This window comes from Aquarana catesbeiana, linkage group LG03 (assembly GCF_042186555.1).
Source record: "Aquarana catesbeiana isolate 2022-GZ linkage group LG03, ASM4218655v1, whole genome shotgun sequence".
Lineage (NCBI taxonomy): Eukaryota > Metazoa > Chordata > Amphibia > Anura > Ranidae > Aquarana > Aquarana catesbeiana.
In genome coordinates, this window is record NC_133326.1 from 203,703,572 (window position 1) to 203,724,242 (window position 20,671).

Below are 20,671 nucleotides of genomic sequence, written 5' to 3' on the forward strand. Positions count from 1 at the left end.
GTGGTATAGTATCTGATCGGATCAATATCTGATCCGATCAGATCTATACTAGCGTTGCCAGCAGTTTAGGGTTCCCAAAAACGCAGTGTTAGCGGGATCAGCCCAGATACCTGCTAACACCTGCGTTTTGCCCCTCCGCCCGGCCCAGCCCAGCCCACCCAAGTGCAGTATGGATCGATCACTGACACTTACAAAACACTAAACGCATAACTGCAGCGTTCGCAGAGTCAGGCCTGATCCCTGCGATCGCTAACAGTTTTTTTGGTAGTATTTTGGTGAACTGGCAAGCACCAGCCCCAAGCAGCGTCAGATTAGCGCCAGTACCGCTAACACCCACGCACGCACCGTACACCTCCCTTAGTGGTATAGTATCTGAACGGATCAATATCTGATCCGATCAGATCTATACTGGCGTCCCCAGCAGTTTAGGGTTCCCAAAAATGCAGTGTTAGCGGGATCAGCCCAGATACCTGCTAGCACCTGCATTTTGCCCCTCCGCCCGGCCCAGCCCACCCAAGTGCAGTATCGATCGATCACTGTCACTTACAAAACACTTAACGCATAACTGCAGCGTTCGCAGAGTCAGGCCTGATCCCTGCGATCGCTAACAGTTTTTTTGGTAGCTTTTTATTGAACTGGCAAGCGCCAGCGGCCTAGTACACCCCGGTCGTAGTCAAACCAACACTGCAGTAACACTTGGTGACGTGGCGAGTCCCATAAGTGCAGTTCAAGCTGGTGAGGTGGCAAGTGTCCCGCTGCCACCAAGAAGACAAACACAGGCCCGTCGTGCCCATAGTGCCCTTCCTGCTGCATTCGCCAATCCTAATTGGGAACCCACCGCTTCTGCAGCGCCCGTACTTCCCCTATTCACATCCCCAACCAAATGCAGTCGGCTGCATGAGAGGCATTTTCTTTATGTCCTCCCGAGTACCCCTACCCCCAAAAAAGATGTTGTGTCTGCAGCAAGCGCGGATATAGGCGTGACACCCGCTATTATTGTCCCTCCTGTCCTGACAATCCTGGTCTTTGCATTGGTGAATGTTTTGAACGCTACCATACACTAGTTAAGTATTAGCGTAGGGTACAGCATTGCACAGACTAGGCACACTTTCACAGGGTCTCCCAAGATGCCATCGCATTTTGAGAGACCCGAACCTGGAACCGTTTACAGTTATAAAAGTTAGTTACAAAAAAAGTGTAAAAAAAAAAATATATATATATAAAATAAAAAAAAATAGTTGTCGTTTTATTGTTCTCTCTCTGTCTATTCTCTCTATTGTTCTGCTCTTTTTTACTGTATTCTATTCTGCAATGTTTTATTGTTATTATGTTTTATCATGTTTGCTTTTCAGGTATGCAATTTTTTATACTTTACCGTTTACTGTGCTTTATTGTTAACCATTTTTTTGTCTTCAGGTACACCATTCACGACTTTGAGTGGTTATACCAGAATGATGCCTGCAGGTTTAGGTATCATCTTGGTATCATTCTTTTCAGCCAGCGGTCGGCTTTCATGTAAAAGCAATCCTAGTGGCTAATTAGCCTCTAGACTGCTTTTACAAGCCGTGGGAGGGAATGCCCCCCCCACCGTCTTCCGTGTTTTTCTCTGGCTCTCCTGTCTCAACAGGGAACCTGAGAATGCAGCCGGTGATTCAGCCAGCTGACCATAGAGCTGATCAGAGACCAGAGTGGCTCCAAACATCTCTATGGCCTAAGAAACCGGAAGCTACGAGCATTTTATGACTTAGATTTCGCCGGATGTAAATAGCGCCATTGGGAAATTGGGGAAGCATTTTATCACACCGATCTTGGTGTCATCAGATGCTTTGAGGGCAGAGGAGAGATCTAGGGTCTAATAGACCCCAATTTTTTCAAAAAAGAGTACCTGTCACTACCTATTGCTATCATAGGGGATATTTACATTCCCCGAGATAACAATAAAAATGATTAAAAAAAAAAAAATGAAAGGAACAGTTTAAAAATAAGATAAAAAAGCAAAAAAATAATAAAGAAAAAAAAAAAAAAAAAAAAAAGCACCCCTGTCGCCCCCTGCTCTCACGCTAAGGCGAACGCAAACGGCGGTCTGTCGTCAAACGTAAACAGCAATTGCACCATGCATGTGAGGTATCGCCGTGAAGGTCAGATCGAGGGCAGTAATTTTTGCAGTAGACCTCCTCTGTAAATCTAAAGTGGTAACCTGTAAAGGCTTTTAAAGGCTTTTAAAAATGCATTTATTTTGTTGCCACTGCACGTTTGTGCGCAATTTTAAAGCATGTCATGTTTGGTATCCATGTACTCGGCCTAAGATCATCTTTTTTATTTCATCAAACATTTGGGCAATATAGTGTGTTTTAGTGCATTAAAATTTAAAAAAGTGTGTTTTTTCCCCAAAAAATGCGTTTGAAAAATCGCTGCGCAAATACTGTGTGAAAAAAAAAAATGAAACACCCACCATTTTAATCTGTAGGGCATTTGCTTTAAAAAAATATATAATGTTTGGGGGTTCAAAGTAATTTTTTTGCAAAAAAAAAATAACTTTTTCATGTAAACAATGAGTGTCAGAAAGGGCTTTGTCTTCAAGTGGTTAGAAGAGTTGGTGATGTGTGACATAAGCTTCTAAATGTTGTGCATAAAATGCCAGGACAGTTCAAACCCCCCCCAAATGACCCCATTTTGGAAAGTAGACACCCCAAGCTATTTGCTGAGAGGCATGTCGAGTCCATGGAATATTTTATATTGCGACACAAGTTGCGGGAAAGAGACAAATTTTTTTTTTTTTTTGCACAAAGTTGTCACTAAATGATATATTGCTCAAACATGCCATGGGAATATGTGAAATTACACCCCAAAATACATTCTGCTGCTTCTCCTGAGTACAGGGATACCACATGTGTGAGACTTTTTGGGAGCCTAGCCGCGTACGGGACCCCGAAAACCAAGCACCGCCTTCAGGCTTTCTAAGGGCGTGAATTTTTGATTTCACTCTTCACTGCCTATCACAGTTTTGGAGGCCATGGAAAGCCCAGGTGGCACAAAACCCCCTCAAATGACCCCATTTTGGAAAGTAGACACCCAAAGCTATTTGCTGAGAGGTATAGTGAGTATTTTGCAGACCTCACTTTTTGTCACAAAGTTTTGAAAATTGAAAAAAGAAAAAAAAAAAAGTTATTTCTTGTCTTTCTTCATTTTCAAAAACAAATGAGAGCTGCAAAATACTCACCATGCCTCTCAGCAAATAGCTTGGGGTGTCTACTTTCCAAAATGGGGTCATTTGGGGGGGTTTTGTGCCACCTGGGCATTCCATGGCCTCCGAAACTGTGATAGGCAGTGAAGAGTGAAATCAAAAATTTTCACCCTTGGAAATCCTGAAGGCGGTGCTTGGTTTTCGGGGCCCCGTACGCGGCTAGGCTCCCAAAAAGTCCCACACATGTGGTATCCCCATACTCAGGAGAAGCAGCTAAATGTATTTTGGGGTGCAATTCCACATATGCCCATGCCCTGTGTGAGCAATATATCATTTAGTGACAACTTTGTGCAAAAAAAAAAAAAAGTGTCACTTTCCCGCAACTTGTGTCAAAATATAAAATATTCCATGGACTCAATATGCCTCTCAGCAAATAGCTTGGGGTGTCTACTTTCCAAAATGGGGTCAATTGGGGGGGTTTTGTGCCACCTGGGCATTCCATGGCCTCCGAAACTGTGATAGGCAGTGAAGAGTGAAATCAAAAACTTACACCCTTAGAAATCCTGAAGGCGGTGCTTGGTTTTCGGGGCCCCGTACGCGGCTAAGCTCCCAAAAAGTCCCACACATGTGGTATCCCCACACTCAGGAGAAGCAGCTGAATGTATTTTAAGGTGCAATTCCACATAGGCCCATGGCCTGTGTGAGCAATATATCATTTAGTGACAACTTTTTGTAAATATTTTTTTTTTTTTTTTTTTTTTTTGTCTTTATTCAATCACTTGGGACAAAAAAAATAAATATTCAATGGGTTCAACATGCCTCTCAGCAATTTCCTTGGGGTGTCTACTTTCCAAAATGGGGTCATTTGGGGGGGGTTTGTACTGCCCTGCCATTTTAGCACCTCAAGAAATGACATAGGCAGTCATAAACTAAAAGCTGTGTAAATTACAGAAAATGTACCCTAGTTTGTAGACGCTATAACTTTTGCGCAAACCAATAAATATATGCTTATTGACATTTTTTTTACCAAAGACATGTGGCCGAATACATTTTGGCCTAAATGTATGACTAAAATTTAGTTTATTGGATTTTTTTTATAACAAAAAGTAGAAAATATCATTTTTTTTCAAAATTTTCGGTCTTTTTCCGTTTATAGCGCAAAAAATAAAAACTGCAGAGGTGATAAAATACCATCAAAAGAAAGCTCTATTTGTGAGAAGAAAAGGACGCAAATTTCGTTTGGGTACAGCATTGCATGACCACGCAATTAGCAGTTAAAGCGACGCAGTGCCAAATTGGAAAAAGACCTCTGGTCCTTAGGCAGCATAATGGTCTGGGGCTCAAGTGGTTAAAGGAGCGTGATCAGTAACCAGGTCAAAGTGCCTACCTAACAGATAGTACCGAAGGGAATCTAGAGCCCACTTCACCGCTAAACACTCCATCTCAATCGTGGCGTAATTTAACTCATGGGACTTCAATTGCCTACTGAGGTAAATGACCGGGTGTTCTTTCCCATTTCAGACCTGGGACAACACTGCTCCTAACCCAACGTCTGATGCATCAGTTTGTACAACAAAGTCCTTATAAAAGTCTGGCGAGTACAAGACTGGCTGGCTACATAAGGCTATTTTTAAGGACTGGAATGCTGCTTCAGCCTCTGGGGACCATTTAACCATGACAGACTCTTTCCCTTTTGTCAGGTTGGTGAGGGGCACAACCTGAGAAGTAAATTGGGGAATGAATCGGCGATAATAGCCAGCGATTCCCAGAAAGGCTTGTACCTGCTTCTTGCTGTTGGGACGTGGCCAGCTCTGTATGGCCTCGACTTTATTAACTTGGGGTTTTATCACTCCCCTCCCAATAGTGTACCTAAGATATTTGACCTCCTCTTGTCCAATGGTACACTTCTTTGGATTGGCCATAAACCCAGCTTCCCGGACAGAGTCTAGGACTGCTTGCACTTTTGGCAGATGTGATACCCAATCTGTGCTATGGATAATCACATCATTCAGGTAAGCTGCAGCATACTTCTGATGGGGCCTCAGAATCCTGTCCATTTTCCGCTGGAATGTTGCCGGTGCATTCTGTAACCCAAACGACATTCTCTTATATTGGAACTCCCCATTTGGGGTTACAAATACAGTTTTCTCCTTGGCCAGCTTGGCCAGGGGAAATTTCCAATACCCTTTGGTGAGATCGAGAGTTGTCATGTATTGGGCTGTTCCCAGCCGGTCGATCAACTCTATCTATACGAGGCATGGGGTAGGTGTCAAATTTTGTAACTTTATTCAATTGTCGAAAATCGTTACAAAACCACCATCAGGTTTGGGCACTAGTATGATAGGACTGGACCAGTCACTCTGGGACTCCCCATCACACCCAATTCCAGCATCCTTTGAACCTCTCTATGTATTGCCTCCCTTCGGGCCTCTGGTATTCTATAAGGTTTTAGTTTTACTCTTTCTCCTGGCGGGGTGATAATGTCATGCTCTACGCCAGATGTACGTCCCAGCAGCTCAGAGAAAATCTCTTTGTTGCAAAGTACAAACTCTTTAACCTCCTGTTGTTGGGGTTTCGATATGGTGACTGCGATTCCAACCTCAGGAACTAAGCAATCAGACTGGGCCGGTGACATAGTCTCTGCAACTAGGGATTCCCTATCTCTACAGGCTTTCAGCAGATTGGCTAGATACATCTGTTCTGGCTTTCGCCTTCCTGGCTGTCTGACCCTGTAGTTCACCTCACCCAATTTTTCAATTATTTCCTATGGACCTTGCCATTTGGCCAGGAATTTGTTTTCAACCGTAGGGACTAGCACCAATACCCTATCTCCGGGGGGAAAAGTACGGGTCTTGGCCCCACGGTTGTACACTCTCTGTTGTGCTAACTGTGCTTGGGCCAAATGTTCCTTTACGATTGGCATTACCTGTGCAATTCTATCTTGCATCAGGGCGACATGCTCAATCACACTCCTGTGGGGAGAACTCTCATTTTCCCAAGTTTCCTTGGCGATATCCAACAGCCCTCTTGGGTGTCTTCCATAGAGTAACTCAAAGAGTGAGAAACCCATAGAGGATTGGGGTACCTCCCTAATGGCAAACATCAAATATGATATAAGACAGTCCCAATTCTTTCCATCTTTATCCACCACCTTCTTTAACATTTGTTTTAGGGTTTTGTTGAATCTTTCAACCAACCCATCTGTTTGGGGATGATACACAGATGTACGTAATTGTGTCACTTTGAACAACTTGCATAGTTCTTTCATAACCCGGGACATAAAGGTTGTACCTTGGTCCGTAAGCAGTTCTTTACAAATACCCACGTGGCTAAAAACAAGAGATAGCTCTTTGGCTATGGTTTTGGCCGAGGTATTTTGAAGAGGAATCGCTTCCAGATAATGGGTGGCATAGTCCAATATAACTAAAATGTTATGATGCCCCCTAGCGGACTTCATTATCGGACCTACCAAATCCATTGTGATCCTCTCAAAGGGGACCTCAATGATAGGAAGAGGTACCAGTGGGTTACGGAAATGTGGCATAGGTGTCGACTTCTGACACACAGGGCAGGAGGAACAATAATTTTCTGTTTCCTTCATGACCCCAGGCCAATAGAATCTCTGCAATACTTTCTCTCTGGTTTTCTCTGTCCCCAGATGACCTCCAAGAATGTGCCCATGGGCCAATTCTAACACCAACTTCCTGTAAGGTTTGGGCACCACAAGTTGCTCAATGGTTTCTTCTGCCCTTTGAGCCACTCAATACAGCAGGTCCCTTTCCACAGTGAAGTACGGATAAGTGCAAATCTTATCTGGGTTCACTAATTCGCCATCTATTTTCACCACATTTTCCTGTGCCTTTATTAGGGTGGGGTCTTTTAACTGTTCTGTGGCAAAATTTTCCCTGTGAACCTCGAGATCCGAAAGTTCCACAGACGGCATGCTTTCATCTGAGGATGTTGGCTCCTACCCAGTTTCTCAAGTTTCCCCCGCCAATACCGACAAGGGAAATTCTAGAGAGTCTTCACCACTCTCAGAGGAATTCTGGTTATCACCTTCCTGGTCTATAGGGGCACCAGTGGGGGGCTCAGGACAATCCTAGAGTTCCCAGAACTTTGGAAAATCCCTTCCCACAATGGCATCATGTGGTAAGTGAGACACCAATCCCACCTGATGAGAGAGGTTACCTTTGGGGGTCTCAAAAACCACTGTAGTCACAGGATACTCTTGAGTGTCCCCATGCACACAAATAACAGCCACCTTGTTATTCCCAGAGAAATCTGTGGAAACTAATCCAGCTTTTATCAATGTCACCAGGCTACCTGAATCCAGCAACACAACCACATTTCTACCATTAATACACATTTTACATAAAAGTTTCTCAGGTCCCCGAATGGCAGTGCATGCAACTGTCGCAAATAGTGACTGAGGTCTGTCCCTTATAAAGTCACATTGCATAGGTTCATCCACAACTGGGCAATTGGCTGCAATATGTCCCTCTTGCCGGTAGCCGTAGCAAAAAATCTTTTTCACTGCCTCTTGTGGCCTTGGCTTCCCCGGCTGCTCCCACCAGCCATTAGGTAGAACTCCCACCCTCTCGCTTTCTCCACCCTCACCCCTTGGAGTCATCTTACCTGCCACTGGGGATGGTCTGGTCTTAGGGTGGAAAGTCCATGAGTCCCTGGAAGAGGCAGTCAGGTTCTCTGTAGCCAAGTACCTCTCAACCAGATCCACAAGCTTATCTGCAGTTTCTGGGTCTCCATGGCTTACCCACTTTTGGATGGCAGTAGGAAGAGCTCTCAGGAAATGATCCATAACAACACGTTCCATAATCTTTGGTGCGGTCAAAGTCTCTGGCTGCAGCCACTTCCTGCTCAGGTGAATGAGATCATACATTTGAGACCTGGGGGGTTTTCCAAGCCAGAAAGTCCAGTTATGTACACGCTGAGCCCGGACGGCCAGGGTGACACCCAGCCGTGCCAATATTTCCGTTTTTATCAACACATAGTCTTTTGCTTGGTCAGGCTCTAGGTCATAATAAGCTTTCTGCGATTCCCCAGTTAACAGAGGGGCCACCAGTCCAGCCCACTGCTCCTTAGGCCACTTTTCCCTTTCAGCAGTCCTTTCAAATGTGGTCAAAAATACCTCCGGATCATCCTCTCCGGTCATTTTTGTCAGTAAACGGCTCACACCAAAGGACACGGTATTAGTAGAACCACTTGCCTCACTGGTTTGCGGACGTTGCTGTATTAATGTCTCCAATTGTTGTTGGAGACTCTGCTCTTGCTTCTGTAACAGGTCTATGAAGCAGGCCTCAGATTGCTTGTGAGAAACAAAGAGAAAGCGCCTGTTAAGTATAAGTGTTTATTAATATATAAAAAGCACATATAAGCACTTACATCGGGGTTTGTGGGTTACAGCTTCCAAAGAGAACTGGATCCAAGTATCGTCAAAACTCCCGTGTGTGGATGGCTAAGATGTAAGCCGGGTGGATGGCCATGGACCTCCGCACAGGGACGCCGGCTGCAGTGCGGTAAGGCTGGATAGACACTTCCGCGTTCCAGCAAGCACACGTGGGTGTAGACGTCACTCGGGCAGTTCAAGTTGACAGGGATCCACTACGCGTTTCTGAGCATGCGCGAGGCTCACAACGAGTGTAGATAGGACGGAAACCAAGGAAGCTTAAATAGCTAAGGGGACAAATAGTTGCTCAAGCCAATTGAAGGAGGGGCGTATATATAGTATATATAAGATAAATGACGATAAAAGGATAAATTCTCTAAGGATGACGATGCAATATACATTTAAGATGATGGAACTTATCACAAGACATACAAATAAATTAAAAATAATAATGATAATAAACAGATAGAAATAATATATATATATATATATATATATATATATATATATAAAATGAAGGTTAAAAACTATATATATATATAATGAGGGTTAAAAGATAGTTGTTATTGTATATTCGTTACTAGTCATGCAGGCAAATAATTAATCTACCATGTCAAAAAATTAAATTAATTAAAATAAAAAATAATAATAAAAATAAGGGTAAAGATAAAAAAGAAAATATTAATGTGATAATGTAATTTGATATCATATTGTAAAGAGCCCTCAATAAAAATACAGTGGAAATGGCCATCATAGATACAATAATGATAAATATAATAAAAACAATTAAAAGCAAGGGAGAAATAGAATATATATATATATATATATATATATATATATATATATATATATATATATATATATATATATATATATATATATATATATATAGGCTCACAATACATCTGTACATCATATGTTGTTTTATCATCACTGGGAGGTGTAATTAAATTATGTGTTATAATATAATAAAATCCATCACTATATTATATAATAGTATTAACCTCTAATTCCTCATTTAACCCATTGGGTGCCAAAGTGTCTAAAATATAAATCCAAAATGTTTCACGCTCACATAATTTGGAAAAGCGCTCAGCCTCAGATAATTTGCGTGGTATGGATTCTATTACCCATACCTGTAAACCAGCAGTAGATTGGTGATGGTGTTCGAGAAAATGTCGGGGAACGCTGTGTTCATCACAGCCTTGTTCTATCAAACGGCGATGTTTGCCAAACCGTTGTCGCAGAGGACAGATGGTGCGTCCAACGTACAATAATTTACATGGACATGTTAGACAGTAAACCACGTAGTCAGTAGAACAGTTATAAAAACCTTCTAACTGGTACGTCTTATCCTTATGTTGGAAGCTACGTTGGCCATGTCTAACAAAAGCGCAGGTCTTACATAAGGCTTTATTGCACCTATACATGCCAGTAAGTGGAATTAGACAAAGAGTGTTTTCTGGTCTGATGGTTTTTAGTTTGCTAGGTGCTAATTTGTTTTTTAGAGTTGGGGCCCTTCTATAAGTGACCTTCGGTTTATCTCCAAGATCATTGTGGAGAAAGGGATCCTGTTTTAGGATATTCCAATGTTTTTGGAATATGGATTCCATTCTTTTATGTTCGTTGTGATATCTGGTGACAAACCGAACAGTGCCATGGTCAGATTGTTTTAATGCCTTGGGCTTTTTGCCGGGAAGGTAAAATGTATGTGCTTGATCCACCAACTTTTCAGGAAACCCTTTTTCCAAGAATTTATTCTTAAGATGCACACTTTGGCTGATGTAATCTGAGTCCCTAGTACAGTTTTGTCTTAGTCTACAGTATTGCCCTTTTGGAATATTATTGACCCACTGTGGGTGGTGACAGCTGTTATAATGAAGATAAAAATTCCCTGCAGTAGGTTTGGTATAGTTGCGTGCAGGATGGAATTCTGATCATGAAACAGTTCCAGATCTAAAAAGGAAAGACTCTCCTCACTATGTTCAAATGTAAACGATAGGCCAAGGTCGTTAGCATTACAGTGAGAAACAAAACAATCAACTGAAGATGGTGGGCCGTCCCAGATGACAATAATGTCATCTATATATCTGCCAAAGAAAATAATATGTTGAGCAAAAGGGTTGTTATTCCATATGAACCTGTCTTCCCACAGACCCATGGTCAGGTTGGCATAGGAAGGGGCAAAATTGGTGCCCATAGCTGTACCATGGGTCTGTAGGTAAAAATCATCGTCGAAGTGGAAGTAATTGTGATTCAAACAAAATGAGGTAGCTTCTGAAATAAATATAGCCTGTTTGACATTAATGGAGGGGTCAAGAGACAGAAAGTGTTGGACTGCCATTAAACCTATCTGATGGGGGATGGACGTATAAAGGGAATTTACGTCCAGGGAAAGCCAGGAATAGCTGTCTTGCCATCTATAAGGTGCCAAAAGTTCCATGAGGTGTATCGAATCCCGTACATAAGATGGAAGATCTTGGGCAAGGGGCTGTAAAAATGAATCAACATATTGAGAAAATCCACTTGTTATACTATTCATGGAAGCCACGATAGGTCTGCCAGGGGGATGGGAAGAGTTTTTATGTATCTTGGGCAGATGATAAAAGTAAGGTGTGCTATCAAATTCTTTACGTAAAAAAGAGGCCTCATTCTTGGTGATAACCTCATCTGATAGAGCAGAATTGATCAATGATTCTGCTTCCAATTTGAATTGGGGCAGAGGGTCTGAGGAGAGTTTCCTGTATGTTAGACAATCCGACAATAGTCTAGATGCTTCTGTAATGTAGGAATTACAGTCTAAAATAACAATTCTGCCCCCCTTGTCCGCTGGTTTGATAATGATCTCAGAATTGTTAGAAAGAGAATGAAGTGCGGCGTTTTCTCCAAGGGTGAGATTGTGAGGACGATATTTGTGTGTGTTATCTGTATGTTCACACAATTTCTGAAGTTCAGAGAAAACTACCCTGTAAAATGTCTCAACATAGGGTCCCTTTGATCTAGTGGGATAGAATACTGATTTTGGTTTGAAATTAGTATGTCTGACAGGAGGTGAATTATCAGGATGTTGGGTTAATAACTCAAAATCTATGTCAATGTCTAGCAGGCCTGATTCTGGGTCTAATTCATAGACGCTGATAGAGCTATCAGATGTCTCACTCGTGATTACACCAGGGGAAGGTGCGAGTGAGGTCATATTAGATGTATTCTCAACTGGTTTATTCTTGGTGGATTGAATATTAAAAAAAACTTTTTAGGGTAAGGTTCCTGATACATTTGTTAAGATCTTTAAAAAGAAGGAAGGAGTTTGGCTGTATAGTGGGTGAAAAGGTAAGTCATTTGCTGAGTAAGGAAATTTCATCTGAGGACAATGTATGTGAGGATAAGTTAAATAACTTTATCATTTCAGTAGTTTTGTGTTGGATTTTAGATTTTTTGCGTCCTCCTCTGCATCCTCGTCTATGTGTTTTCTTTTTTGACGTTGTTTGTGGTGTGGGCCCTTCTTTAAAAAAGAAAAAGTAAGGGCTTCCGAGTGGGAGGCTATTTCACCACTGCGAAAATCTCCTAGTAAGAGGCTGGATCCAATGGAGTGAGTGGTGTTTGATTTGGAGACAGGGGATATGTGTATATTATTATTGGATAGAGAGGGAGGAGGAGTTGTCGCATTAGTGGGAGTTAATGCCCTCCAAGGATGCGAGTACTGGTAGGGTCTGAGATGAACTATTAGAAGAAGGTGGGGAATGAGGAGTAGTAGATGCGGTGTATATTTCTTCCACTGATGGTTTATTTTTATTCATCTGGATGATATCATGTTTGCGTAATATTAAGGTCTTAGATGAATGGGACTGAGATTTTGAATCTGATGTAAGAGGTCTATGTGAGGTGGAAGGTTTTTTGTATAGAGGTTTATATGGGGTAAAAGTTTTTTTATGTGGGAATCTAGAAGATGTGACCTGGGTGGATAGATGGGGAAAATTGTCCCCTTTAATATTGGAAAACAATTTAGTAGGGTGAGGTGTCAAGGACATCAAAGCAGGTATATGGTTGGGCTCTTTACAATATGATATTAAATTACATTATCCCATTAATATTTTCTTTTTTATCTTTACCCTTATTTTTATTATTATTTTTTATTTTAATTAATTTAATTTTTTGACATGGTAGATTAATTATTTGCCTGCATGACTAGTAACGAATATACAATAACAACTATCTTTTAACCCTCATTATATATATATATATAGTCTTTAACCTTCATTATATATATATATATATATATATATATTATTTCTATCTGTTTATTATCATTACTATTTTTAATTTATTTGTATGTCTTGTGATAAGTTCCATCATCTTAAATGTATATTGCATCGTCATCCTTAGAGAATTTATCCTTTTATCGTCATTTATCTTATATATACTATATATACACCCCTCCTTCAATTGGCTTGAGCAACTATTTGTCCCCTATGCTTAGCTATTTAAGCTTCCTTGGTTTCCGTCCTATCTACACTTGATAAAGGAGCACACATGCCCGTTGTGAGCCTCGCGCATGCTCAGAAACGCGTAGTGGATCCCTGTCAACTTGAACTGCCCGAGTGACGTCTACACCCACGTGTGCTTGCTGGAACGAGGAAGTGTCTATTCAGCCTTACCACACTGCAGCCGGCGTCCCCATGCGGAGGTCCGCGGCCATTCGCCCGGCTTACATCTTAGCCATCCACACACGGGAGTTTTGACGATACTTGGATCCAGTTCTCTTTGGAAGCTGTAACCCACAAACCCTGATGTAAGTGCTTATATGTGCTTTTTATATATTAATAAACACTTATACTTAAGAGGCGCTTTCTCTTTGTTTCTTATGACCATTATGGAGAGCTGACTTCACTCAACAGAAAGCTGCCCTGAGTTTGTGTCCATAGAGATCCCCCTGGCTTTTATATCCATCCTTATCACGAATGATCCTCAATCAATTGACTTTTATCTCTTCAATATATAGCATTGGACTATTTTTTAATCTTTATATATTTTTTATATTTTTTATATCAATGGACTTGAGCGCTGCTACATTATACATTTACTACTCAGATTGCTTCTGGGCTTGTTGCTGAGCTTCCAGACTCTGCTGGTGAGCTTGCTGTTGGGCTGCAAGGCTCTTTTGCAAAGCAGCATTTGTCTGCTGCTGATTTGCATTTGCTAAAGCCAGCTGTCTCAGTATCTCCTTCATGCTGGCCTTAAAAAAAAACTGCCTGCATTCTCCGCCAACTGTGAGGGGGTTAGCTCGGCAGTGGGTGTGTGTGACCCCCTGGATGGGTTCACCACACAAAATCAGGCACAGCAGACAGCGTTATAGGTGAAAAAAAACAAAGGTGTGGTTTATTTAGACTATATGCATTGAAAAATAACAGCAAAACAAAAAGAAACATGAAAAGAAATCCTGGTCAGCTTGACTGCTTGCTACACAGGTAGATTCCCTATCTAACAACCAGGTGCAGCCTTATGCTGCCCCAGTCCCTATTTCAGAAGTTTGCCACACAGGCGTTGACTCACCGCGCAGGACAGATACCACACTCCCCAGTCTACACAAACAAAGAACTGGTTTCAGGTTGGAGCATCTCCCTAAGCATGCTGGGGTGTTTTCTATAGGTCTTAATGAGCCCACTTACTTCAGCTGGGCTCATTAACACTTCCCCTGCAGGACTCCCAGCACTCCCCCCTAGTGGTATAAGTCAGCATAAAGCCTGAATCTAGGGCATACATGTTTTCCATCCTGGATGCAACCAGGTGATTTTACCTGCTTGCTGTCACAATATAATGACCCAAAGTAAGCTTAATCTGGTCTTTACCTAAGTTAGAGAGTAGTTATAGAAGCCAGTCGCACACCCTGACATCCAGCGAGTAAGTTTTGGGTGTTGCGGCTGTATATTTATATCAGGTCCTCCCCAATCAGCTGCTGCAGGTGATTGCAAACAGCTGGTATGGAGGAAGAGACCGACGGGAGATCCTCTGAATGCCCCCTAAGCTGAGTGTGCATGGCCCTGCTCCCAGCGCACATGTGCAAACATCAGCACATCGGAGCGGCGTCACACACACCTAGCCCACCGACACAACAAGCCTCACCAGCGGACTAAGCATGTCCGCTGGAATGGCAAGATGGAGACTGGGGGTGGTGATGTTGATACCATCCAGCAGACTCCAAAGCACCACCCATGGTTGTGAAACCAGGCGGCTTTGTGTGCCGGGCAATCCTGGTGGTCAGCTGCAGCATAAAGGAAATACAAACCATAAACGTTAATGACAGTACATAAGTTGGTATGTGAGACATTCAAAAAATGATCTTTAAACATGAAGGTAGCTATGCCCACATAACATTGGAAGGAAATCCCCACAGGTGACAGTTGTATACAGACAGACAGATACATGATATTAAAATACAAGAGATAAGGAGAAACATACAATATTAATATCCTCTGCCAGTTCACAAACAAAGCATAGAATTAATCATTTTTGGAAGTGCATCCATATAAATATATATATATATATATATATATATATAGATATATATATCTATATATATATATATATATCTATATATGTACACATTCACATTTAATGCAAATCATGCAGAGAAGGCAGGAAGGCATAGGTATAGAGAGATGGTATGTATGTGTGTCCCTGTTAGATGAAAAGGGGGGGAGGGCCCACCTCTGTCCTCATGAGTATTTACAGGCCAGCAAACAAAATAGTGGATTGATAGTTTATTTTTCCATTTCACCTAATGAAAAACCCTCAAGGAATGGTTTGAAACATATGGCCTTGTTGAGGCCCGGAGGCGATGTAGCTTTAAGCTGGTGAATCCATCTTAATTCCATCTGAAGGAGGGTTTTATTCCAGTCACCCCCCTGGGATTAGGATGTATCCGGTCCAGAATCAAAAATTTGATACTGGGGAATACTCCATCATGTGGTGTCCCAGGGAAAGGTCAGGATTACATACCTGCATACTGCGAATATGCCTGTATGCCCTCCTCCAGAATTCCAGTTTGGTCTTTCCAATGTAAAAGCCACTACAGCTGCATTGCAGCATGTAGATAACTCCAAAGGTCCTACAGTTCGCAAAGTGTTTTGGGTAGAACATTTTTCCATTAGGGAGGGTAGGGTTTTTTGTGTAAGCATGTATCTACAATAGTTACAAGTACTGCACATGAACGTGCCCTTATATTTGCAGTGCATTTTCATTGACTCATTTTTAAACTCACTACTGACAATTTTATCACTAATAGAAGTGGCTCTTCTAAAAGTGAAGAGAGGTTTTGCCGGGAAAAATTGTCCCAATGATGGATCTAATGTCAGCATGTGCCAATATTTTTCAATAATTCTTTTCACTTGATGTTGTTGTTTGTTATATCTAGTGATGATTCTTAAATTGCTATTGTCATTTTGGGTTTTTTTGGTATGTAGTAGATCAGTCTTGGATTGCATAAAGGCTTGCTTGTAAGATCTTTTTAAATGTGAATAGCCTCTTGCAAGAAGTCTATTGCGTAATTTAGCTGCTTCTTTTACAAAGGTTTCGTCATCTGTGCAGTTATGTTTTATTCTTAAATATTGACTGTAAGGAATGGAGTCAATTAGGGGTTGCGAGTGGAAGCTTGAAGCGAGGAGTATTTCCCGCTGTAGGCTCTCTGTACAATTGGCTACACAATTTACCCCTTTCTCTCTTATATATTTCCACGTCTAAGAAGGTAATACACTTTTTGTCATAAGACATGGTAAAACTTAGGTTGAAATAATTTCTGTTCATTCTTAAAAGACACTGCTGAAGCATGTCCTGTGATCCATCCCAAATGATCAGGATATCGTTAATGTAACGATACTATCCAAGGATGTGATCAGTGTAAATTGCTAGACTCTCGTCTGCCAAAAACATTCTCTCCCACTCCCCCAGGTACAAGTTAAAATATGATGGGGCACAATAAGTCCCCATCGCAACCCCCTGCACCTGGAGGTAGTGGGAGCCATTGAAAGTAAAGACATTGTGTCTAAGGACATACTCCAGCAGTGAAAGAATTAATTAATTGTAAACGGGATCTACAACAGTGGCTTGTTGTAGGACATGGTTAATAGCTGCTAAGCTTTTATCATGTGGAATAGAACTGTACAATGTTTCCACGTCTATTGTGACTAAAAGAGTGTGATCGGGAATGTCTAGTTCGTCAATAATCTGTAGGAGATGGACAGTGTCTCTCACATAGGATGGTAATGATTTTACATCTGGTCTTAGGAATTCATCCACTAATCCGCTTGCATTATCACTAATCGAGCCAATTCCTGAGATAATGGGCCCATTACCTCAGGAATTGGCGTGATTAGTGATAATGCAAGAATTCCTAAGACCATATGTAACATCATTACCATCCTATGTGCCCCCCCCCTCTTTTCATCTAACAGGGACACACATACATACCATCTCTCTCTACTTATGCCTTCCTGTCTTCTCTGCATGATTTGCATTATATGTGAATGTGTACATATATATATATATTTATATATATATATATATATATATATATATATATATATATATATATATATATATATATATATATATATGGATGCACTTCCAAAAATGATTAATGCTATGCTTTGTTTGTGAACTGGCAGAGGATATTAATATTGTATGTTTATCCTTATCTCTTGTATTTTAATATCATGTATCTTTTTGTCTGATTTTCAGATTTCTGTATTCAAACCTATATATACAGTCATCATTCTGCCTGTGAAATATCCATCTATGTACTAAATCACCAGTATACAACTGTCGCCAATAGGGATTTCCTTCCAATGTTATGTGGGCATAGCTATCTACATGTCTAAAGATTGTTTTATAATGTCTCACATACTAACTTATGTACTGTCATTAACGTTTATGGTTTGTATTTCCTTTATGCTGCAGCTGACCACCAGGATTGCCCGGCACACAAAGCCGCCTGGTTTCACAACCATGGGCGGCGCTTTGGAGTCTGCTGGATGGTATCAACATCACCACCCTCAGTCTCCATCTTGCCACTCCAGCGGACATGCTCAGTCTGCTGGTGAGGCTTATTGTGTCGGTGGGCCAGGTGTGCGTGATGCCGCTCCGACGTGCTGACGTTCACGCATGCACGGTGGGAGCGGGACCACGCACACTTAGCTCAGGGGGCATTCAGAGCATCTCCCGTCGGTCTCTCCCTCCATACCAGCTGTTCGCAATCACCTGTGGCAGCTGATTGGGGAGGACCTGATATAAATATACAGCCGGCGCACTCCTGCACCCAACACTTACTCGCTGGATGTCGGGGTGTGCAGCTGGCTTCTACAACTACTCTCTAACTTAGGTAAAGACCAGATTGATCTTACTTTGGGTCATTATATATATTTCTTGCACACTATTGGGTAGACTTAAAACAGCATGGGGCTCTTGGTAATTTAATTCGGCCACTATAGAAACTTTTGAATGTATCCAGTATGCCTTAGTATTTAATTATTGATCACTTGACCACTGGGCACTTAAACCCCCTTAATAACCAGACCAATTTTCAGCTTTCGGTGCTCTCACACTTTGAATGACAATTACTCAGTCAAGCAACACTGTACCCAAATTAAAATTTTGTCCTTTTTTTCACACAAATAGAGCTTTCTTTTGGTGGTATTTAATCACTGCTGGGTTCTTTATTTTTTGCAATATAAAAGAAAAAAGACTGAAAATTCTGTAAAAAAAAATGCATTTTTCTTCGTTTCTGTTATAAAATTTTGCAAATTAGTAATTTTTTCTTCATATATTTTGGCCAAAATTTATACCGCTACATATGTTTGGTAAAAATAACCCAAATTGGTGTATATTATTTGGTCTTTGTGAAAGTTATAGCGTCCACAAGCTATGGTGCCAATCTCTGAAAATTGATCACACCTGAAGTACTGATGGCCTATCTCATTTCTTGAGACCCTAACATGCCAGAAAAGTACCCCCCAAATGACAACCTTTTGGAAATAAGACATTCCAAGGTATTTAGAAAGATGCATGATGAGTTTTTTGAAGTTGTCATTTTTTCCCACAGTTCTTTGCAAAATCAAGATTTTTTTTTCCTTTTTTTTTTTTTTCACAAAATTGTCATATTAGCAGGTTATTTCTCACACACAGCATATGCATACCACAAATTACACCCCAAAACACATTCTGCTATTACTCCTGAGTACTGTGATACCACATGTGTGAGTCTTCTACACAGCGTGGCCACATACAGAGGGCCAACATGCAGGGAGCACAATCAGGCATTCTAGGAGCACCCAGGCCAATTCTGACATTTCTCTCCTACATGTAAAAATCATAATTTATTTGCTAGAAAATTACATAGAACCCAAAAACATTATATATATTTTTTTTTATCCTAGAGAATATAATGGCGGTCGTTGCAACTTTTTATCTCGCACAGTATTTGCGCAGCAATATTTCGACCGCTTTTTTTTTTAAAAAGTTTTGTGCTTTAAAAAAAAACAAAACAGTAAAGTTAGCCCAATGTTTTTGCATAATGTGAAAGATGAAGTTATGTCGAGTAAATAGATACCTAACATGTCACCCTTCAAAATTGCACATGCTCATGGAATGGCGCCAAACTTCGCTGCTTAAAAATCCCCATAGGAGATGCTTTAAAAATTTTTACTGGTTACATGTTGTGAGTTACAGAGGAGGTCTAGGGCCAAAATTATTGCTCTTGCTTTACCGATCACAGCGATACCTCACATGTGTGGTTTGAACACCATTCGCTTCTGCATGCGAGCACACGGACACGGGGAAATTTTACTTTATTTATTTTAGTTTGAGGCTTTTTTCCAAAAAATAAATTTTTTGATCACTTTTATTTCTATTACAAGGAATGTAAACATCCCCTGTAATAGGAATATGGCATGACAGGTCCTCTTTACAGTGAGATATGGGGTCAATAAGACCCCACATCTCACCTCTAGGCTGGGAAGCCTGAAATAAAAAAAATTATCCTGGCTTCAATCGTAGCGGTGAGTCGGTAGAAGCACCTGAGGGCGGCGAGAGGGGGGATGTCCCATAAGGACGATCAAGCAGCGGAACAGCCGCTATGATCATTCTCATGGTGTAGGAAATCCCCGGCTGAAAAATCTGATATCTGAATGATGCCTGTAGCTGCAGGCATCATTCAGATATCCCCGCATACAGTCAAGGACGTCATATGACGGCGGGCGGGAAGTGGTTAAAATGCATTTTTTTTTAACACAAAGTTGTCCATTTATACAATATTTCTAACACATAGCATGTACATACCAAAAATGACACCCCAAAATAGATTCTCTTACTTCTCCTGAGTATGGCGATACCACATGTGTGAGACTTCCACAGCCTGGCCACATACAGAGGCCGAGTACAACCGAGTATGGCAGAGTATGGCTGAGTATAGCTGAGTATTGCAGAGTATGGCTGGGTATGGCTGGGTATGGCGGGGTATTGCAGAGTATTGAGGGGTATTGCAGGGCATTGCAGAGTATTGCAGTGAATTGCAGAGTATTGCAGGGCATTGCAGAGTATTGCGGGGCATTGCAGAGTATTGTGGGGCATTGCAGAGTATTGCAGAGTATTGCGGGTCATTGCAGAGTATTACGGGGTATTGCAGAGTATTGCGGAGTATTGCAGGGCATTGCAGAGTATTGCGGGGCATTGCAGAGTATTGCGGGGCATTGCAGAGTATTGCGGGTCATTGCAGAGTATTGTGGGGCATTGCAGAGTATTGAAGAGTATTGCGGGGCATTGCAGAGTATTGCAGAGTATTGTGGGGTATTGCAGAGTATTGCAGGGCATTGCAGAGTATTGCGGGTCATTGCAGAGTATTGCGGGGCATTGCAGAGTATTGCGGGTCATTGCAGAGTATTGCGGGGCATTGCAGAGTATTGCAGAGTATTGCGGGGTATTGCAGGGTATTGCGGGGCATTGCAGAGTATTGCAGAGTATTGTGGGGTATTGCAGAGTATTGCGGGGCATTCCAGAGTATTGCGGGGCTTTGCAGAGTATTGCACAGGGTATTG